This window comes from Myotis yumanensis, unplaced genomic scaffold, assembly GCF_028538775.1.
Source record: "Myotis yumanensis isolate MYYU_CA2020_CCGP unplaced genomic scaffold, mMyoYum1.0.hap1 SCAF_2, whole genome shotgun sequence".
Lineage (NCBI taxonomy): Eukaryota > Metazoa > Chordata > Mammalia > Chiroptera > Vespertilionidae > Myotis > Myotis yumanensis.
Genome location: NW_027223753.1, coordinates 203,807,251 through 203,829,405, shown reverse-complemented (window position 1 = coordinate 203,829,405; position 22,155 = coordinate 203,807,251). Strand labels below are relative to the sequence as shown.

Sequence of the window (22,155 nt, the reverse complement as noted above, 5' to 3'; positions counted from 1 at the left end):
ACATGTGACATAATGCATCACCTGCAGTTAAACATGATGCTAAAGAATTCTTTCTGCCTTTATGAATCAGTTTTTGGTTGAAAACAAAGAGAAAGCCTTACCAAACGGAAGCATAAGCAGACTTTTTAGAAGAATGTGGCAAATACAAAATTTCCAAGAACTAAGTGAGGCCTAGCACATATCATGTCTTAAACATCAAGATTCCTCTGTTTGGGATGTATGGCTGTCATAACCACTGTTGTCACTGAACTCTTCTTGCTGCACTAGGCACTTCCTCCTCCTCCCTTTGAATTCTCAGGTTACCCAATAAAACTATTAACTAATAATGGCCAACTGCCCCTGCATCTTTCTGTTAGTTTCTCACCAATCAGCTATCACAAGGTGTGTTCATTGCCCAAGCCTCAGGCACATGCCTATAGGTTATTAAAGAAGGAGGAGAGGAGATATTTTCATTTAACATAGATGGTGGGAAGAACGTCCCACAACCCAACGTGCCAGTAAAGGTGTTCAGAGGTTGTTTACCAGATATAGCTGAGTCATACTACGGTTCACTACTTTGGCTGCTCAAAAAAATGTGTATACATTTCCCACCACAAATACACTCAGAGAAACTGATCCCTCTGACAATGTCATAGATGTTACGTGGGAAATAATATTATTCCTTTCTATATCAACATGTCTCAAGAAAAAATACATTTTTCTTGAGTTTGATGTAACAGTAAATTAACCACTTATTGAACTTGCACTACAGAATTAATCTTCCAGCACAGTTGAGTCAGCATTCTTTACTAAGTACATGATTGATTAAATTTACTACATGAATACCTATATTTGAACCAAAATAAAATCAGAATAATTATAGAGACATGATTAATTATAATGGAGTATTTTGTGGAATATTTTATTCTTAAAAAAAAGGTTATCTTTTTATAATAGATTTTGTTCCATCAATATGTGGTATTCATTTTTTCATAACCAGAAGCTATTTTAACATGGGAGATATGTTTCATCTGGATGCTGAGACTACATGCTTTTCTGATTTTCTGAAAGGTTTCACAAATGCTGTATAGAAGCTCTTATTTTAAGCTTTACCTGATTGGCAGCTATCCTTGATAGAATAAACATCCTCAGGAATGCCATGTAAAGAGAAAATAAATTATCTGCAAAATGCACTTGAATGTAAGAAATAGGTTAAACATATCTGTCTGACTAAAATTTATATTGTAAAGTCAGAATATCATATTGTTGCAAAAACTTTATAATTTAATAGACAAAATGGATTTTTTAACTTTCTTATGATAATATAGGGTATGTGTAAAAACAATTGCAAAAAACACAAAATGCACTCTTTATGTAGTCATTATAAAGCAAACAATCAAAAAACTAAGACAACAAAAATATTGGCAGAATCCTGGAGGACTGTTAAATGCCTCTCCCTAGTCACAATTCTCTCCTCCCTAAATTAACTGCTATCCAAATTTTCATACGAAAACTTCCTTGTGTTTGCTATATTTGTGTTATAGACTTTGTATATTTTAGAATCAGAATTAAGAATAGAATGACTTGAAAGTAAGGGTGTAAGTCTAACCAAATATTTGTATGAATATATACATAACCCATCAACACATACAATAGGGCAGTAGGCCTGGGGGAGGGGAGTATGGGTGTAGGCAATGGTGGGGGGAAAGGGGTTATCTGTAATACTTTCAACAATAAAGATAAATTTTAAAAAAAGAAAATGTAACTAAAAGTAATACAATGAAAATGAGTATGCTGAAGAAGAAAAGTTCTGAAACTCACTGCAGAAAGATTTAAAGTTCAGAGTTCTAGTTGGTCACATCAGTGAGGTGACCAACAAGCAGAAGATACAGATTTCATTCTTCCTACTCTTAGTTGACAGGGGTTGAGTGGGAGCATTTGTTTTGCTTGTTACTTTGCTTTTGAATGCTAACTGTGCACTAAATTTTAAACAGTGCTAAAAGTAGCCCTGGCCAGTGTTGCTAAGTGGTTAGAGTGTGGGCCCCTACACCGGAGAGTCCCAGGTTTGATTCTGGTCAAGGGCACATATCTGATTTGCAGGTCGATCCCTGGCCCTGGTTAGGATTCCTGTGGGAGAGAACTGACGGGTCTCTCTCTCTCTCTCTCTCTCTCTCTCCCTCCCTTCCACTTTCTCTAAAAATCAATGGGGAAAAAATCCTTGGGTGAGGATTAACAAAATAAAAATAATAAAAGTAGAGTTAGTCTAATATTTTAAGCTATATTCAATGCAAAGTAACAAATAGTCAGGAGTCTAAAGATAGGAATGGATGGTTATTTGAGAAAATCAGATAAAATGAGATGAGGACTAAAAACTAACATTTTCCACACACTGAAGTATTATTTACATTAAACTTGTAGTAGTAACATTGTACTTTCTCTTTCACATCTTTACCTGTTGCCTTTGACCTGTTTCAGTCAGTGGAATCCAATGGCTTGCAGGGAGTGTGGTCAGATCGCCTGCCTAGTATCCATTCGTCTTTGACTTGACCTCTCAGGTTGGAGAAAATTAAGCCAGGCTCTCTATTTCTTCTTCCCATACTGTTGCATAAATTCACAGATTGAAAATTCTCTCTTTGAAGAGTCTGACCTGTTTTACTTTCTCATTTCTTGTCCTCATATTGAAAGGGGAGTTCTTAGTCTCTTGTTTAATTCCAAGGTGGTGTGATAAACTCAGATTTATGACTTTAATCTGCTTACACAGGAATTGTGAGATCACATTTCAACCACATTGAAAAATTGAATTAATAAAAGCATTTGTTTGTGTATAGCCCTTTGGCCTCACGATCTGATAGACCTTTAAAAGTGTTACTTGAAGGGACATGCAAGCTTTAGATAAACTTGCCAGAAAGAATTATACAGTGATTAAAATTCAGCAATGTATGCTTGGAACAAAACTGGTTCTTTTCTTTCTCCTTTTTGAAGGGCAAAAAGGAAAGCTGTAAAGCAAAACAAAAGGCAAGAAACACCATAGCAGATAATATTTTCTCATATTTTTAAGAAACTTGGGCCCAGGAAATAGAAACTCCAATTTACTTTTAAAACTTATGATCTGGCCCAGCCGACGTGGCTCAGTAGTTGAACGTCAACCTATGAACCAAGAGGTCACAGTTTGATTCCTGGTCAGGGCACATGCCCAGGTTGCGGGCTCGGTCCCTAGTGTGGGAGTGCAGGAGGCAGCCTATCAATGATTCTCTCTCATCACTGATGTTTCTCTCTCTCTCCATCTCCCTTCCTCCTTGAAATCAATAAAAATATATTTTTAAGAAATAAAACTTCTGATCTGTGTTTGAACCCATGACTGCTCCCCTCTCTATTTGACTCTCTTCTCAAAGAAAATTATATTAGCATTGCATCTATTTAGATGGCTCACATCTCATCTACACTTTGTGCACTTTCTATTTATTCATCTAAATTAAAATTAAGCCTTCTTTCTCTCCTAAAAAAAAAAATGTAGCCTCTCTGACCACTTTGGGTTAAATAGGTTTAGATATTCTTTCTAATCAAGTAAATCTAATTATTTACTATGTACAAAAGTTCAGTTAGAGTTTAGAGATTAATATGGAACAAGAGTTCATTGGAGACCAGTGTTTCATATATTCAAATAAGTAAAAGTTATAAACCAAGCTACAAACTGCTACAAGAAGTCATATTGTGTCTAGCTATCTTGACAAATACGTTTTCATAATGACTGTACTGCTGGATTCAACTTTTGACTTGATATCTCAGAGTTCCTGGCCCATAGTGTGCAGTCTATCCTTTTTCTCCCCCAACCTGGTGGTGCCATAGTGGTTGAGCTCCAGCCTGCAAGTCCAACTCTATCTATGCCACTTCTAAATAGTTTTCTCTAAGCCACTTCCCAGGCCTTGTGGGTACACATTATAGTATATTTTTCTTTCAGGAGAATTGATACAAGTAGAGAATTATGCATGCCCTGCATGTAGCTTCAGGGTTGTTGGGCAAAAGTTCTAGAATCATTGGTATTCAGAGAGTGGTTTAGAAGGGAGGGTGCTGGTAGGACATATCTCAGTGGCCCAGCAGGTTGCTGGCTGTGGGGTTGGACTATTGATGGAGGAGAGCCAATGTGAGTGGGCTAAGTGTAAAGAGAGTACACCATCCTATTTTTTATCTGATGAAAAAGTCTTCATCTCATTCATTTTTATATCCCCAGTGTTATTTGATGCTCAACAAGTTTGCTTTATTTTTTTATTTTTATTTTTAAATATATTTTATTGATTTTCCACAGAGAGGAAGGGAGAGAGATAGAGAGTTAGAAACATCGATGAGAGAGAAATATCGATCAGCTGCCTCCTGCACATCCCCCACTGGGGATGTGCCCGAAACCCAGGTACATGCCCTTGACCGGAATCGAACCTGGGACCCTTCAGTCTGCAGGCCGACGCTCTATCCACTGAGCCAAACCGGTCTCGGCTATTTTAATTATTATTGTTGAATGAGGAAATTCAAACACAGAGACAATATAATTGTGACTAAGACCATGTAGCCAGTGAATGTCAAAAACAGAGTTCAAATTCAGACTTTAAAATTTGTGTCTTCTGCTATGAAAGTCCCTAGTATTGTTTCACACCCACATATATATATATATATAAAAGGCTAATATGCTAAGTGTCTCTCTGCCACTCCACTCGTCGCTATGACACACACTGGCCACCAGGAGACAGATACTCAACACAGGAGCTGCCAAGCTGCAGTGACTTGGCAACAGTGGTTCTCGGGTGACACACCCCGAAACACGGGCTGCTTGATTCCACCTTCGGCCATGGGTTATGTTGTTGCTGGGGCACTTTCAGCCCCGAATCTGCTTTACTGTATATTTGCATTTGTGATCCACACCCTATATGACAGCAACTGTGCACAGTGCCCTCTCGCACTCTGTGACCCCTCATGGGATGTCGGAGAGCTGGTTTCTGCCCAATCCCCACAGGCCAGGCTGAGGGACCCCATCTGCTGGAGGGACCCCACTTACTCCACAGACGCTGGGGAGGGACTGCGGGAGGTAGTCTCCAGAGCATGTCTGGCCTGTCTCACCCAGTGCCTCTCCACCAGCCACCTTCTAATTAATTTCCTTTCAATGTGCACGAATCCGTGCACCAGGTCACTAGTTCCTTTATAATAAAGAACATAAAAGTACAACCATAAGGAGTGTTAAGCAATCACAGGCCTGGTGTATTAAAGGATCCCAGCTGATGGAAAGGTTAAAGTACCCTTTGATGAAGAGTTATATTTTTATGGCGAAAGTCTGATGGAGACAGAATCACTCAAGTCTGAATATGATTTAGTTAAGTCTGTGAAAAGAATTCTTAAAAGGGAAAGGAACAACCAGCTCCTTATTATATTGACCTCATTTACCCCCAAACATAAGAAATATATATATATTTTAAAATTTCAACTCAAAGGAAAAGGAGTCAGCAATTAATTGAGATAATAAAAGTCATGAAATTATATTTAAATACATTGTATCTCCAAACTTTCTCAACAAGAAGACCATGTGTAAATTAAAATGTTTATAAATTGTTTTGAAGACAAAGTCTCAGGTGAGCCTATTCAAAGCAACACATTTAAAATATACCTCTCCACCCCAGAGAAAAATCAAGATTGAATCAAGCATAATCAACCTTTTTTAGATATCACCCTCATGTTAAGGAAAATACTTGCAGTGCATATCTATATGTATGCATTAGGGTTAAAATTATCTGTCTCTTGTTTAGTTGGATAAAGGTCACAGGCAAATTATGGTGCCAACCACAAAAGAATTTTCTTTCCAAATATTATGGGGGGAAAATCCCATTTCTGTGGAGGCAAGGGGTCTGATTAAGTGTTTAACAGAGCGGGATTTAATGGGAGAAAGAAAGGATGACTCTTCTATCCTGTGATAACAAGTCCTATTTGTCCCAACTGGCAGCAGCAGGGGAGGGAACCATGCCCCTAATATGCAAATAAACTATCCTGGTGCAGAGTGTGCATGCAAAAAGATAAGCTGGCTAGTGGCTGAGTAATTATAGTAATGCAGGGTGTGTGAGTATAGTCTGTGGACCAAAGAAGCATAAATAGGTGCAATAGAAATGGTACCGTTAAGAAAATATGCCTGTGGGTTCGATGGCACTACACAGACACCGCGAAGAACTTAGTTGCTCACAGCGCAAAAATCGCAAAATCAAGGAAAATGTTGCTCATTTGAATAACAACTGTTAAACCACATTCAGAGTCAATTGTTAACTAAAGCTTCCTTAGGTACAGCTCATTATCTAAGATGAAAAAATTACATAACAGTCCATTCCAAGAATGCCTTTTTATTAAAAAAAATAATAATAACAACCTAAGCAATTGTTATATATTTCCTCTCTTTTCTCTGGGGGATAACAATGAACCACCCAAGACTTGATAAGGATAAACTTCAGAAACAATGGAGTGAAGTGGAAGAGTCTCATTATCAGGAGTACTGCATTATAGCCTGGCAATTTGAAAGCTACTCCTGCAAAGTTCATGGTAAGGCGGCAGGGCAAATGGATAAATAGACCTCTTGCTCTTCCAACCATCTTTAGTTCTGTGCCTAATTCTGAAGGTTATTCAGAATTATTATTAGAATACATTTGATTTTCTAAAAAACTTGCAACTTAAACCAAATGCATACTCTAACATGGATTCCCTAGAAATATTTTTGTTAATTGTTTGTTTGTTTTTTCAAATTAGAGCCTTGAGATTACCCACATTTAGATTTCTCCCACATACAAAGAGATACATTTACTCTACTATGGGCTCTCGTAAATGCCCACAGAATGCATACTTCAAGCCTTCCTGGTGGGCAGCAGATTATCAATGCCAGACTATTGTACAGGAATCTCGGTTGAAAGCAATAGAGTATGATTCTGTCTTACTAAGCATAAACTAATTTTATTAAAATAATACTGGACTTGTTAAGTCTTTGGTGGGTAGCATGGAAAACAAAAAGAGATAAAAAATGGTAAAGAGCTTGAGTTAAAACTCATCTCATAAACCAGTCTGAACACCATACAACACAACTGCCCCAACACTTAGGTGGATGTAGTGCGCTAACACTTAACATGTTATGCAGCCATCCTTCTGAAGAAATGAAAGGAAAGCTCGGGGATTTTGTTTTATCAGCGGAAATACTACTGCCACTGGGCCCAGAACAGCAACGCTGATACCACAGGCACTGATGCCTTATAAATTGGATGCTGATGCTGCAATTACTGTCCCTACTGCTCACCATCTGAGTCAAGTCTTCATTACTCTACTACTTTGTCATAATAAGTAGCACTAACTTTGGAGTATGAGGTGTGTGCATTGGCTGTTTGAGCTCTAATCTAGTTCCAACGTCCCAGTTCCAACACAACCCAAGAGAGTAAATGTATGTTTGTGTTTTTGTTTGTTTTGTTTGTTTATTTGTTTTAATTTCTACAGTGGGAATGACCTCTCTCACTAACCAAGACTCACAAGGTGGGAAAATTAGGAACAAATGACTAATGTCCATTAGGGTCGTGGGTCACACTAATGTCTCCTTTATCTTTCTTGAATACACATTGCCATACAGAATTATCTTAAGTAATTTGATGCCAGATGCTGCTAAAAATAGAACAAAACAAATAACAACAGCAAAAACAGGAGTAACCAAAAATTATTTTATTAACATTGTCTACTTTGTGATGAAATGTAAGTTCTGCATTCATCCCTAAACTAAAGACTGAGGCTTTCAAAATTTAGCATAATAGAGAGAAATGTTCTTAACTTGATAATGAACATCTACAAAAAACTTATAGCTAACATTATACTTGATGAGAAACTAGATGCTCTCCCACTAAGACCAGGAACAAGGCAAGGGTATCTCTTATTACTCCTTTCAACAATGCGCTGGAAGTCCTAGTGATAACCGGAAAGGTGAGACGAGATGTTTTCCCAGGGTCATGTCTTGTGACTCCAAAGAATGAGCTATGTGGACCAGAAGATTTAAGCAAAGTGTGGAATATTTATTACAAGCAGATTCAGACTCCCCGCAAGGGAAGGGGGACCCAAGAATGGGCTGCCCGTTAAAGCCTTGTGGTCCAGGGGTATATGTTTGCTACAAGCTGCTCTATGTCTACCTGTTTCGTCAGCTGATTGGTTCCCTCAATTGTTTTTGCCCAGCAATGGGCCCAAACTTTCCCTGTTTCTAGGTGTTCTTTCTCTGTTCTATGCTGAACTTTTTCTGTTTCTATGCATTCGTACACCTTGTTGCTCAGCAGGCACTCCCTGGGTTTCCCATGCCTCCCGCTTTGAGTCCAGAAACATTTAATTATTTCTGCTTGGTTGGTTCCTGTGGTTAGGCTGGCTCACACTGCCATGTCTGCTCCGCCTATGTTCCACCTGCCTTTGTTTTCCACTGGACCCCTGCCCTATCTGCCTGTGTTTCAAGTGAACCCTCTCACTAGATAATGCAATAGACAAAATGTATACAGATTGGAAGAAAATACCATTGTTTGCAAGTGACATGATTGCTTACACCGAAAATCCTGAAGAATCAACAAACACACACGCACTATACTAATAAGCAATTATAGTAGAGTTTCAGAATCCAAAAGTAATATGCAAAAGTCAATTGCTTTCCCATATATTAACAATAATGGAGTTGAAAATTAAAAAAACAAAAAAGCAAATTAATTTGTTATAGATATACTATAATTTACTCTTAAAAAGATCTCTTTCTCATTATCTTAATCTACTATGATTGGTTCATTTGTCTTAGCTCTTCCTAAAATCTCAATCTAACATTTTAAATTATGTTCTGTGAATGAAAACTTTTCTTTATGGATAGAAACAGTAATTGAATATTTTACTATTTAAACATTTCTCCTAGTCTCTCCATAATTTTTGAAAGGAAATTGATTATTTTCTCAACATAATTCATTTTCTTATGAGCAGGTTTTAAGTAGTTTAGACCTGATTATACAAAAATTTATAAGAGATAAAGTTTGAATGTTCAAGGTAAGATGCTAAATACTTTATATATTTCAAACCAAGTTACTAATAGTTATTGATATTTTAACTAAAAATGAGTGACAATCATCTACAAAAAACAATTCTTACATATGATAGAGGTTAAAGTGGAAGAGGACAAAGCTAGACAGCTCCTATAAGCCTTTTATACTGGGTGATCATAGGGGTCATGGTGGTAGAGCCTGCTCAATCTGAAGTTTGAGATGTATTTACACTAATTCTATGGTTGAGCAGAATAACCGCCTAATGACAAATCTGAACCTTGACCATATTTGATCTCTGCCTAATAGAGTATTGATCAGGGCTCTCCAAGTTTTTATGGATGTGGGCATGATCCTTAGCACTCGGAGACTCACATTCAACACCACCATACCTGAAATACCTTGGGTTATTACTTTTGTCTGTAATAAAAATTAACACCAGTTCAGTATTACTACGTAGTAGAAACAGAAGTTTAAAAATCACTTGAAGAAAAGTGAAACAAAATGCCAGTCCAAGGGACAGGAGGTCAGAGTGGGAAGGAAGGAAGGAAGGAAGGAAGGAAGGAAGGAAGGAAGGAAGGAAGGAAGGAAGGAAGGAGGTATTTACTCTTTTTGTTTGATTTTGGTCAGAGAGAGTGTTGGTCAGGCCACTTCTTCGGACCAACCTACTGCCTTCTGTTCCAGGAAGGTGGATGGAGTCCTGAACTATCATATACCCTGAAGTAGCCATTTCTGATCAAACAAAGGTGATGAGTAGCTTAAACAATAGAAGTTAATTTTCTTACAGTTCTGAAAGCCAGATGTCTGAGATCAAAAGGTCAGCAGGTTTGGTTTCTTCTGAGGTCTCTCTGGCTGGTTTGCAGATGGCTGCCTTCTTATTGTGTACACATGATCGTGTGTGTGTGTGTGCGCGCGCGCGCGGGGCGCGCGCGCGCATGTGTCTGGTACTTTCCCTCTGTGTCCAAATATCTTCTTATAAAAACCTGAGATTGGATTAAGCCTCACCCTAATGACTCCCTTTTAAGTTTATTACTTCTTTAAAGACCCTCTATCTAAATAAGGTCAAATTCCAAGGTACTGGAAGTTAGGGCTTTCACATGAATTTTGGGTGAACACAATTCAGCCCATAACAAGGGGTATTTCTGAAATTCACTGGCAATCCTATTTCCACCTTTGTTCCCTAGCATCGGTCCCTCTCTTTTGCTGCAGCCTTGGGTTCTGTTACAGTATCAGAAAATCAAGCAGGGCACATTTCCCGAAGCTCATTTTCCTGCACTGCCATGCTCCTGGCGCCCGCCCTCATTCCCGGAGCTTAGCCATCTCTGCAGAGAGCCATTTCTTCCCCACCAAGTCTAATTAGCAAAGTTTTTAAGAAGCATCAGATAGAGTAAATCAGACTACATTGGAGCCTCTTTATGAGGCAAAACTTGTCTTCATTTGAAGTTTAGATGAGATAATTTAGAAAACACATTACTCTATTAATTTCCCCCCCCTTGATCCTGATTTTGTTTTAAGTGACTTATGGTTCTGGCTCTGTAGGATACGCACATTATCATCACATATGAATAAAGAAGACAGGGTTCAGTGGGACATAAAAGACTCAAGAAAGTACAAAAAATTATGAAAAATATTCAAAATGCTTTGTTTGGAAAGGAAGTGCTCTGTATACAGTCTGGCGCCTGAAGTTTACAAGTGGATAAACAGTGTTATTCATGGATAATACATAATTAATTAAACCCAAGGCAGTAATGGCAAATCTCCAACCTTTCAAGGAAGTAAAAGTAGGAAAGATAGTAACTAGAAAACTCAGTAAGCTGTGATTCAAACTAGCTATATCTTGTTGTTTTTCAAAAATACATATTTATATTGATTTTAGATAGGAAGGGAGAAGGAGAGATAGAAACATCAGTGACAAGTGAACCATTGACTGGCTGCCTCTTGCACACCCCACACTGGGGATCCAGCCCACAACCCGGACATGTGTCCTGACTGGGAATTGAACTGTGACCTCTTGGTTCATAGATCAACACTCAACCATTGATCCATGCTGGCTGGCTGGCTGGACAAACTAGCTATATGTTTGAAATAGAGTCAACATCTTAAATTGTACCTTAAATTATTGCTTTACATAAATAATCCGCTGTGGTTGATGGATTTTGTTTTTCATTCTTAAGTTTCTTTTCTTCTCTTTTTTTTCTGCTCCACTATTTTTAATTTTCCAATCCTTTATAAAGGCAATTTTTTGATCTCTGAGGAATCTTTATTCTATTCCTTAGAGTTCACCTTTGGCAAGAAGTAAATTGGTGACTCACCTTGATAATAAGATTAGACAATAAAGCTGCCATTAGTGGGTTTTCAGCTGGTTTCAGAAGTGCTGATAAGGCATCTGGCAAAGCTCTGTCATGACCTTGGAAGAAAATGTGCCAGACTCATAGCCACTATGTGTGCCAATACGAATAGTTCTAACAAAAGTGGTTTTATTCCCCAGGGGGAGAAAGTAATCTAAATATATAAGCTGAACTACTCGTATTCTATTTGTTAGTCTCTACCCACACTTAATGCTGTTTTTATGAAGATTCTTTTCTCTACTGATGCTTCTCATCCTGTAAAGCTGCCCTTATCATCTCCATGAATATGGACCATCCATCCATCAGTCCAGCAGAAGAAACCAAACCTGCTTACACTTTCACCTCAGACATCCAGCTTCAAAAACTGTAAGCAAATAAATGTATGTTGTTTAAGCCACCCGATCTGTGGTATGTTGTTATGGCAGTCCTCCCTAAAGTCATAATGTTGAGTTTTAACCTCTACAAATCAAAATTTCACCATATATGGAAAATGAGTTGTCATCAAGGTTTAGCTGATTCTCTTACTTATATCTTCAAATACAGTGATGGCTTTGCCTCAAGATTGCCAGGGAAATGTTGCACTCACTGAGTATGACCACTGGGGAAATATTCTCTTAAAACATCAGACTACTGTTTATTCCTGATTTTCTCTAAAGTTCAGATGGCAGCCCAGCACCCCCTCTCTGAAGAGTGTAGGGTTGCCATTAATCACACGGCATCTTATGAGCTGCACGTCAGTGATGCTCATTTATCTATGGCCTGTTACTACATAGAAGGCCCAGGAGAACCAAGTTTTGCCACATTCTTTGCAAATCAAGCCAAGGTGAAGGGGGGAATGGAAAGCAATTCATAGGATATCTCAGAGAGTGTGAGAGAAAAATCTGCCTTCCAGTGACGTAGAGGCCTGAGATAGATAATGAGGGAAATAGCATACAAGCTCTAGAGTCTGCTCTGGAATTGGAAAACCAGTGAACCAAGATCCTGCTAGATGTGAAGACCACAGCTTCTGCCAACAATAACACTAATGTCTTATGCTTCATGGGAAAGTACCTGGAGGAACAGAAGGATAATATAAACTACCTGCAACGCCAACTAGTATATCATAAGGAATTAGAAACGCAGACCCAGGAGGAGGAAGACCAATTGAAAAAGCCTGCAGACGTGTTAGGTAAATAGATCCAACAACTAAAGGCAACAAAGCAAGTCTTCCCGTTGTCGTAGGTCCCAAAATCAGCCACTTAAGAATCTTAATCTTCTCTATGTGTCAGAAGACTGCTTTCCTTCATTGGTGTATGTACAAATAAAGCTGTATTTGCATTATATATAAAAAAGTGATTCTGTATACTGCTGGGCACATGTCCTCCTCAGTGTACATTTCCTCCTATTTTATAATTTCTATGGGGAGCTTATCTTCAGCTATTTTTTGTTTGTTTTTCTATGGGTATCATGTTTGTCTTCTTCTGGGTGTCCCTATGGCTTTCCCTATAAAAAAGCAATTGTGATTTTTAGCATACAGGCTTGGCTGCAGTACCAAACAATCAAAGCATATTGGCAACTTAAATAATTTAGAAATGTGTTACTATGTTTCATAGCAATCTAATATTCAACCGTCCTAAAAAGATATGGCGGCACCATTGTGTTTGGAATCAAGTTTCCTTTTACCTTATTGCTCTGCTATTCTCAAAAGGCCCTTTTGTGGTTGGCAAAATAGAACATGAATGACATGACAAGAGAAGACTAAACAGGAGCATGCCAGCACCTTTCTCTTCCCTCTCTTCTTCCCCCACAGGCATGCAACTACGAAACTCTAAGGCAAGCATGTCAAACTTGCGGCCCATGGGACGCACGCCTTGTTTATTTGGCCCATGTTAGCCTTTGAGTTCGACATGCTTGCTGTAAGGGATCCCAGGAGACTTACAACCAGGGAGCAATGGACAGCAGTAGCTTGTCCTGGGTTAACCCCCTAAACCTGTCCTCAAGGCCACCTTTTCTCTGACTCTCCAATGAGCCTCAAGCAGCTTCTCATTGGCTCACTTATTTCCCATAGCATTTCTAGAGAGCCAACGCAGCCCCGTCCAGGCTTTCCTGTTGCTTCTACGCTAAGCCCTTCCTTGTGTCACTGTCCCCAGCTTTCATACACTACTCTCAAAAAAAAAAAAAGAAAAAAAGAAGGAAAAGAAAAGAGAGAGAGAGAGAAAAGACTAAATGAAGACCGTTTTCTATCCTCACAACTCTGTTCCCTAACATGGGACAGTGTCTATTCAAAAGAAAGGGCACCCTTTTCTCCCTTTTTTTGGTGCAACAAAATAAAATGTTCGGTTGTTTCTAGGTGCTCAGGACACTGGTGAACTTACATTTCACTCATGTTCAATTTCTAATTCAAAGGCATGAATCTGCTGAAGGACAGGCCTTCATGAAAGAGTGCAAATTAAAGAGCTGTTCTTGTAGCAGCTGCTTGGGAAGTGTGGTAAGCTCCAGGTTTGGTGCTTTGTAAATAGTTATAAATTACTATGGTTAATAGTAGTCACATCTACTGTCCCCTTCTGTCCTTTTCCTCCTTTATTTTTTATACTAGAAGCCTGGTGCACGAATTCATGCACCAGTGGGGTCCCATGGCCTGGCCTGTGGGGATCAGTCCAAAACTGGCAGTCTGACATCCCCCGAGGGGTCCTGGCATGCGAGAGGGCACTCTGCAAAGTTGCTGTCGTTGGGCAGCTCCTGCGTTGAACGTCTGCCCCCTGGTGGTCAGTGCACGTTATAGCTACTGGCAGGTCAGCTGGTCTGCCGGTCGCTTAGGCTTTTATATATATAGATAGATATAGTTAAGAAAACTATTGAAAAATATTGCTATATTTATATATTAAAGACAATAATGAAGCTTTCGGTGTTTTTGGTGAACTGGAAGGTTGGCAGATAGTATACATATTAATAAGCTTATAAATGAATGAAATGATTACAATTATAAGTGCTGTGAATGTTTGGCATGACATTTTCACAAATATATCACATTTAGGTGCTGAGTAGTTTGACATCTTTTTATACATATTCCACGGAGGGGAACATAAGAAGATGGCTAATATCCTAGAAGTTGCAATATGATCTGTGAAGAAAAAAATAAGAAAAAAAACCACAATCTACCAAAGCTATAGAACCCAGGAAAGCATGCAATAATTAAAGTTATTCAAACTCTTAAAACAAAAGAATAAAAGTTGATGGCCTGGGACACATTATTCAAAGCTAATGGGGATTATAAAGTGGAGGAAAACTAGCAAAGAAGAGATTAATTAAAAGCTACTACATTTTGAAGCCACTTGAAGGGAACTCAAGTAAAATTTATTGCTTGGTATCACTGAAGTGCATGAGAAATAATTGTGAGAACTTAGAGGCACACTCTTCAGTGGAGTAAAATATAATGCATCCTTACAAATGGTACTCATTTCCAGATTTTTATTTAAGAAGTACAACAAGAGTAGGACAAAAATGTAACTATATGTAAAATTGTCCATAGTTATATTACAAGGCAATGAGGTGGAAATAAAAAGCATAGCTCTTGGCACTCAAGAAACCTGGTTTTACTCACCAGTTACACTGCATAATAACTTGGTGAACTGCTTTATCAGTCACTGCATTTGCAAGAGTACACATTAGTATTTGTCCCCCGGGAAGGTAGTTAATATTAACAAGATATTGTTTGAAAAATGTTTAGCAAATGGTATGTTATGTCTATAAATAGAAGGGAACACAATTGAACAAAATGTAAAGAATAAAATCTACTTTCAAGCTATGTTATTTCTTTCCTATTACCGTCATGTTTAATACAAGACAATCAAATAATTCATTTTTGAACACATTAGTTGATCAGGCATTCTCAATTAATTATTAGTAAGACCACTTTTAATCATGATTGTTGCCAGTGAGCTCTACCTCTTTAAAAAAAATGTTACATTTCCTTGTGCCTGGTATCCCATTTCTGTTGATTGACAGCTATAAAGATGTAAATATCAATTCTATGAACATTTTAGGAGAACATTTGCAGACAGATTTTATGCCTACACATATACTTTTAATAATTTAGTAAATATTTATAGCCTGTTGCCTTTAGAAGATAAAATTTATTGGTCAGAATAAGAAAATAAACAAATTACTAGAATTAGAGAGAGATCACATATTGAAGAGCTCTCAGTGTATGACAACCAAGTGCTTTGTATTTTATAAAAAGGGAAAACATGTGAGCAGAGATCACAATTGAAAGATACTATGTGAGATATTGATAAATTGACAAAGTTTGGGTATTAAAGCTTGAAATAAAAGGATATGATTGAGCAAAGAAAAAAAGAAAATAATTGGTAAAAATATTACGTAATTTTAAAACCTAATAAGGAAAGGGCATTTAAGTGCCTGATAGAAAGAGTACAACAATCTTCCAACTCACAGAGATATTAATTTGCTTTAGATTGAAAAAAAATATAAGTATAGATATATAGCTCTATCATTATGTTTTAAGTACTTTTAATTAAGTTGTAAACACTTCTATTTTTAAAAATAACTCTGTTAATAGTGAGTGCAAGTTTTTTCACAGGTATGGCCAAAGAGACCATTATATATCTCTAGCCTAGACAGAAATATTATTTGAAGGTGAAGGTCGTATTCCCTGGGGACATGTGATCACAATCTTCTACTGGGAGAAGTAGAAGCAAGATTGGGCAGAGAGGAAAGTGGAGATGCAATTCAGTCATAAGGTGTCCTTGGCAAAACCTCGGGGGGTTCTGGAGCTGTCCTGCTCCTTCAGAGTTTTCTGAGGTGGAGAAAGTGGTTTGGGCCTTTAAAAGTACACATCAACCAATAATTGGATGCAGGCCACTCCCAAGAATAGAGACGTGCATTTGGGCAGTTCCAGAAGCTGAAGGAATAGATTATTCAGCTTTGCAAGGAGTTTTGGGCAGTATGGCATAGCACAGGTAACAGACTCAATACATAAATAAGTAATGGCTACGCCATAAATGACAATGGAACTCTAATTCACAGCCTCTGCAGGAACAATGCCAGGAAGCCAAGCAACCATCTATTCGCCCAGAAGAGTTAGGACTTGGTTAATAACTGGGGCTTCTTTTTGTGTGTTTACCCCCACTGCCAACAATGGACTAACAAGAGAAAACCAAATAAAGTGCCCACTTTAAGTAACTTCCTTGTGCCTTAATGAGAGCATTTCTCTTCTTTTCACTACTTTCCTTTTTTACTCTCTTGCCTGACTTTGAGTCTTGTCAAGGGAAAGAGATGGTAGATAATTTCTTGTTATATAGCAAGTTCTAAACATCTTCTAGATTCTCTTTGCTCTTATTCAAACTGTCTTCATTTCCACACTTAGTAAAATTTCCAATCAGAGCTTACCTGGTATATTCCTTTTGTCTTTTCCCACTCTCTGCCTGTCTTGGAGTCTCTGGCAAACACAAGTGATGGTGGCTGATTCCCCTTTATACAACCTCTAAATAAGTAACTGGCATTTGTTCTTATTTGAGTGTTGCTTGTTTATTTCAACGTTTTTTTCTGGAGGCTCCAGCAACACATGGTCTGCACTGCTATTAAAGATTTCTCCATACTGACTTCTCTTTCCATCTAATGAAATGATTTCTACTGAGTGCCGACGGTCATGGTGTAACGGAGAGCAGAGAAGAACTGGATAAAGGGTAAGAAAGTTAGGTTTCTCTTTGTTAACATGCCACGGCAGGCTTTCAGAATTCCCCAACAGGATACTTGCCAGTATTTTTGCTCTATAAATCTAGCCATTAAATTATTTTCCTGTTGACTTTGTTCCAAAAGTGGAAAGTCTTAAGCCTTCAGCTATATTACTGTGTTCTATTTTGAGAACAATTCATAGAAGAGATGCTTAAATTTCTTTTTAAATGTCATAATAAAAATTTTTTTAAATGTCATAATAAAGAGAGAATTTAGAATTACAATCTGCTTAAAATAGTTATTAGGTAAAAAAATCTTTTTAAGATATTGTACACACACCTAAAACCTTAGAAATAATTGAAAATATATTTTTTATAAAATTCAGATGTTCTTTTACAGATCATACATACAATTTTATCTTAAATTCATATGTTCTTTCTTATTTCTGAGATTTTTTATACATATTGAGAAATAAGATGTGAACTTAGTTTTACAAATAACCATACTTAGCCTAACATAATATAATTGTTACTTCCAGAATATATGAAGAATCTCAATCACCCCCCACAGTCTCTCACATCTGTTACAAGTCACCATTATTCCAGCCATTACAGCAATGTCTGCCTTCCACTATCTCTATATACAGTTATGTACCACATAGAATTAATACTCATCTTTGTTTTTCCCCCATCACTTCATTAAATGGAAAGAAAACAGAAACATTGACAAATCAGGTGCACAAATTGATACATTTTCTCAAGGAATAAAATATAGAAGGGCCTCAAAAATAGTCAATATCCCATGACCAGAAGTTCACCCTTGTCAATAAGCATAACTTAATTTTGCCTGTGTCTGAACTTTACATAAATGGAAACAACCTTATGCTTATGAGAATCATCTTAATGTGCTGAATATACTAACAGCTTGTTCATTCTTCTTTCATTGCTAAATCATAATTTAGGTGGGCATCTATTTTCTGTTGGGCATTCTGGTAGTTTCTAGGTAAGGGCTATTATGAACAGGGCAGTTTTGAGCATATGTTTTGAAAATGTCCACTGGTATATGCATGTTCTTGTTTCTGTTGAGTATAATCTAAGTGTAGTATTTTGCAAAGGTATAGATTATTCAAATGTCCAGTTTTCATGGATTCTGGTAGTTTTGCAAACTAATTATACCCACTTACAATTCCATATGCCATGTTTCTGAATACAGGCCATGCCGCATTCACAAAATTTGCATCTTCTTAATGACTAATACAAGTGGTCAGCTTTTCATATTTCTCAACCATTTGGACACATCAGAATATTTAACTTATTTGAGAATCGTTTCCTCTTCTTCTATTGTCTGAAATATTTTTCCTTTCAAGATTAGAGTAAGAGAATGATCTTTTTAACTCCCAAATCATGTACTTCTTCCCTGCTTTTTTAAAAAAAATGTTATACAATAAAAAAATCTAAAGATTTATCATTTTTACTTAGAATAATATACATCACATTAACATTGTCTAAAATTTCCTACATAAAATGATGTTTTTCTCCCAATTCTGTTGTACCCACACAGTCCTTACTACTGTTTTCAGGTTACAGGAAGTTTTTATTCTTGTACTTATTAATTTTTGCTCATTACAGAGTTCTTGCTCCTGTTATTTCAATCTTCTGATTACTGAATAGTTCAGTCACCACATCTCTGCTCAATTGTCATGTAACAAGAGATGCTTTACCTGATGAAACTAGCATTCCTTGACTTTGTTTTGCTGAGGCTCATTAACATTTTAATTTGTTCAGTTCACTTATCACTATCTGAAATCATCTTATTTTTAAATGTCTCTCTTTAATGTTATGTCAGTAGCATCTAAGTCTGTCTCAGGCACATAATACTACTTGACACATTTTAAATAAGTAAATGGCAAATGTACAAGTAAAAATTGCAATGAGTTGTTTTTCTGCTGACCCATTTTTGTTTTATTTTTGGGTTATTGTTTTTTTGTGTTTTATTTTTTTTGTTTTTTTAGTTTGTTACATTCCTTTAAAATTATCATGATTGGTTCAACTTCTGAAACATTCATTGCACTGATGCTTTAATCTATCACTAGTTTAGGATTTAGACCTGGAAATTTGCTGTTACAATTGAAGTGTTAGTGCCTAAAGAAAACTGTGCTGTTGAAGTGAGAAATGTCTCATAGAAGTATCTATATACATTGTTAATTAAGGAAGTGCAAGATGATCTATGCAAAAGGTGGGGAAGCTGTATCAAAATGCTGCAATCCTGTCTTCATTAATTACCTGTGAGATCTTGAAAAATATATTTAAATACATCAATCAAATAGTACATCCTTAGCCTACCTTAATATCATGAATATTTAGAGTAGAAATCTTTGGCTTTTAAATAATGTTAATTAATATATCTATCTCTATCTATCTATCTATCTATTTATATCTATATCTTTATCTACATCTATATCTATATTGATCTATGTAATATTTATCTACATATAGCTGAAATATATATCATATGCAATGTAATAAAAATTTTGTAATATGTATCTGTACATATATATGCATATATATAGTATGTTTTTAAGCAGCCCTTACGTGCTTGATTTATAAACACGTTACTCTGTCAGTCAATCAGTAAATTACATTTTGATTGTAAAGAAAAAGTAAAGTCACTAAGAATTGAAACAAATGTTTTGCTTTTCTGTGCTACACAATACTGGGAGTTTACATACTTCCCCATCCCTACATTAAATGGTGATAGGACTGAGAAAAATAAATTACCTTTTTGCTCCAAGACATACCTTTTTCCTTGAAGATAAGACTTTGAATTCCTGTATAGTATCCTGGGGCTGCCAAGACAAATTTTCACAAACTGGTTGGCTTCACACAATCAAAATTTATTGTCTCAAAATTCTGGAGGCCAGAAATTGAAATAAAACAGGGCCATGCTCCCCCGGAGGACTCCAGGCAAAATCCTTGCATGCCTCTTTATCCCTCTGGTGGTTGCTGGAAACCCTGAGTATTCCTTCGTTTGAAGATGCATCACCTCAATTTCTGTTTCCATTTACTACATGGTATTCCCCCTGTGTCTGTGTCTCTGTTCTCTCTTGCAACTCTGCATTTTCTGAGTTAATTCATTCTCCATCTTTTATTCTAATTTTTAAACCTGTGCCTCAGTGCTACACGTGTGTTATTTGGTAGATGATCTGTCTTCCAAGTTTCTACAGGTTGTATTAAAAAATATATGTATGTACCACTATGAAATATAGGTTTCTGCAATTTTAACATCTAATAATAGTTTTATCTCCACTAAAAAAGCAAGCCAAGCTAAGTGACTTTGGGTGTGTTACATCATACAAGATGGCCCTAAATTTCTCTATCAATCAGGATATGATAAGTTTGTTTCTTACTCACACTACGTGTCCTGTAAGAGCCATCTGATGCTGTACCTTGTCTTCTCCCTCCAAGACAAAAGCTGACAGAGCTGTATTATAGAAACATTGAGACCTGCATGCAGCACAAGGAGGAGTTAGCAAATTACAGTTTCTTAGTGCTTTTTTTTTTTTAAATATATTTTATTGATTTTTTACAGAGAGGAAGGGAGAGAGATAGAGAGTTAGAAACATCGATGAGAGAGAAACATTGATCAGCTGCCTCCTGCACATCTCCCACTGCGGATGTGCCCTCAACCCAGGTACATGCCCTTGACCGGAATCGAACCTGGGACCCCTCAGTCCGCAGGCCGACGCTCTATCCACCGAGCCAAACCAGTTTCGGCACTTAGTGCTTTTTCTAGATGTAAAACATGTCATTTTTCATACACTTATCTATAAAACTAGAGGCCCAGTGCACAAAATTCATGCATGGCGGGGAGGGATCCCCTCAGCCCAGCCTGCACCTTCTCCAATCGAGGACCCCTCGGGGGATGTCCGATTGCCAGTTCAGGCCCGATCCCAGGTAGTCGGACATCACTCTCACAGTCCTGGATCGCTGGCTCCTAATTGCTCACCTGCCTGCCTGGCTGGTCACCCCTAACTGACCCCCCTTGCCACCTGATCACCTCTCACTGCCTCTGTGTGCCAGCCTGATCACCCCTAACTGCACCCCCACCGGCCCTGTTGCTCCTATCTGTCCCCCGCTGCCGGCCAAGTCACTACTAACTCCCCTCCCCTGCAGGCCTGGTCGCCCCTCACTGCCACCCCTCCCAGTTTAATTGCCCCCCCGCTGGCCTGGTCACCCCCAACAGCCCCTGCTGCCAGCCTGGTCACCCCTCACAGCCCCCTTGCCGACCTGGTTGCTCCATGCAGCCGTCTTGTTTAGTCATTTGATCGTCCCTCACTAACCCTCCTGTAGGCCTGGTTGTAGGCAGCCATCTTGTGAGGGCGTAATAGTCAATTTGCATATTACCTCTTTATTATATAGGATGCAGAACTAATTCTAAACAATATGGTGACTTTACCAAGGACATTATTTGCAAGTGGTAGGGTGATGGCCTATCATAAATATAATTTTAATACCTACTCTTTCTACTACCCAATGACACCCTCCTCAAATCACTGTGGCTTACAGCTTATTTAAGGATTTACTCTCCTTTGATTTTGAGATTCACTTTTATTCCCTTTGTATATTTTACACATTAGAAATAATTGTGCATCTTATAATTAATTTCAGTATCTAATGTATAAATTCTGAACCAGGCCAATATTAGATTGGTCTTTAATAATGAAGACAAATAAAAACAATAAATTATTGTCTTTTTAGTTGCACTGGGATACAGCAATAAATAAGTGATGAAAACCACCATGAAGCAGCCTGGTAGGAATATGGAAGTGCAAAATACAATACTATACAATAGAAAGTACTATTGTAGAAATACACAAAGAATATTGGAGAATATTGTTGAGTACTAGTAAATCATGTGAGCCTGATGAGGTTGTGAGCAATGATATGTTTGGCAAGAATATTTGAACCAAGCCTCTGAAGTACAACTAGAAAGACATTAAGATGAGGTTGGGAATGTGGTAGAGAAATACCAATTTGTAAGTAGAATTAATTCTCCTACAAAACATTTATTTAGAATCAATTATGTGCCACTAGATAATATTGAGC

The 22,155-nt window shown here is 37.6% G+C and overlaps 1 pseudogene; it reads left to right on the top strand.

The window, feature by feature from the left end:
- Positions 1-12,038: 12,038 nt before the first annotated feature.
- Positions 12,039-12,553, top strand: LOC139002694 (ferritin, heavy subunit-like; annotated as a pseudogene).
- Positions 12,554-22,155: the final 9,602 nt, after the last annotated feature.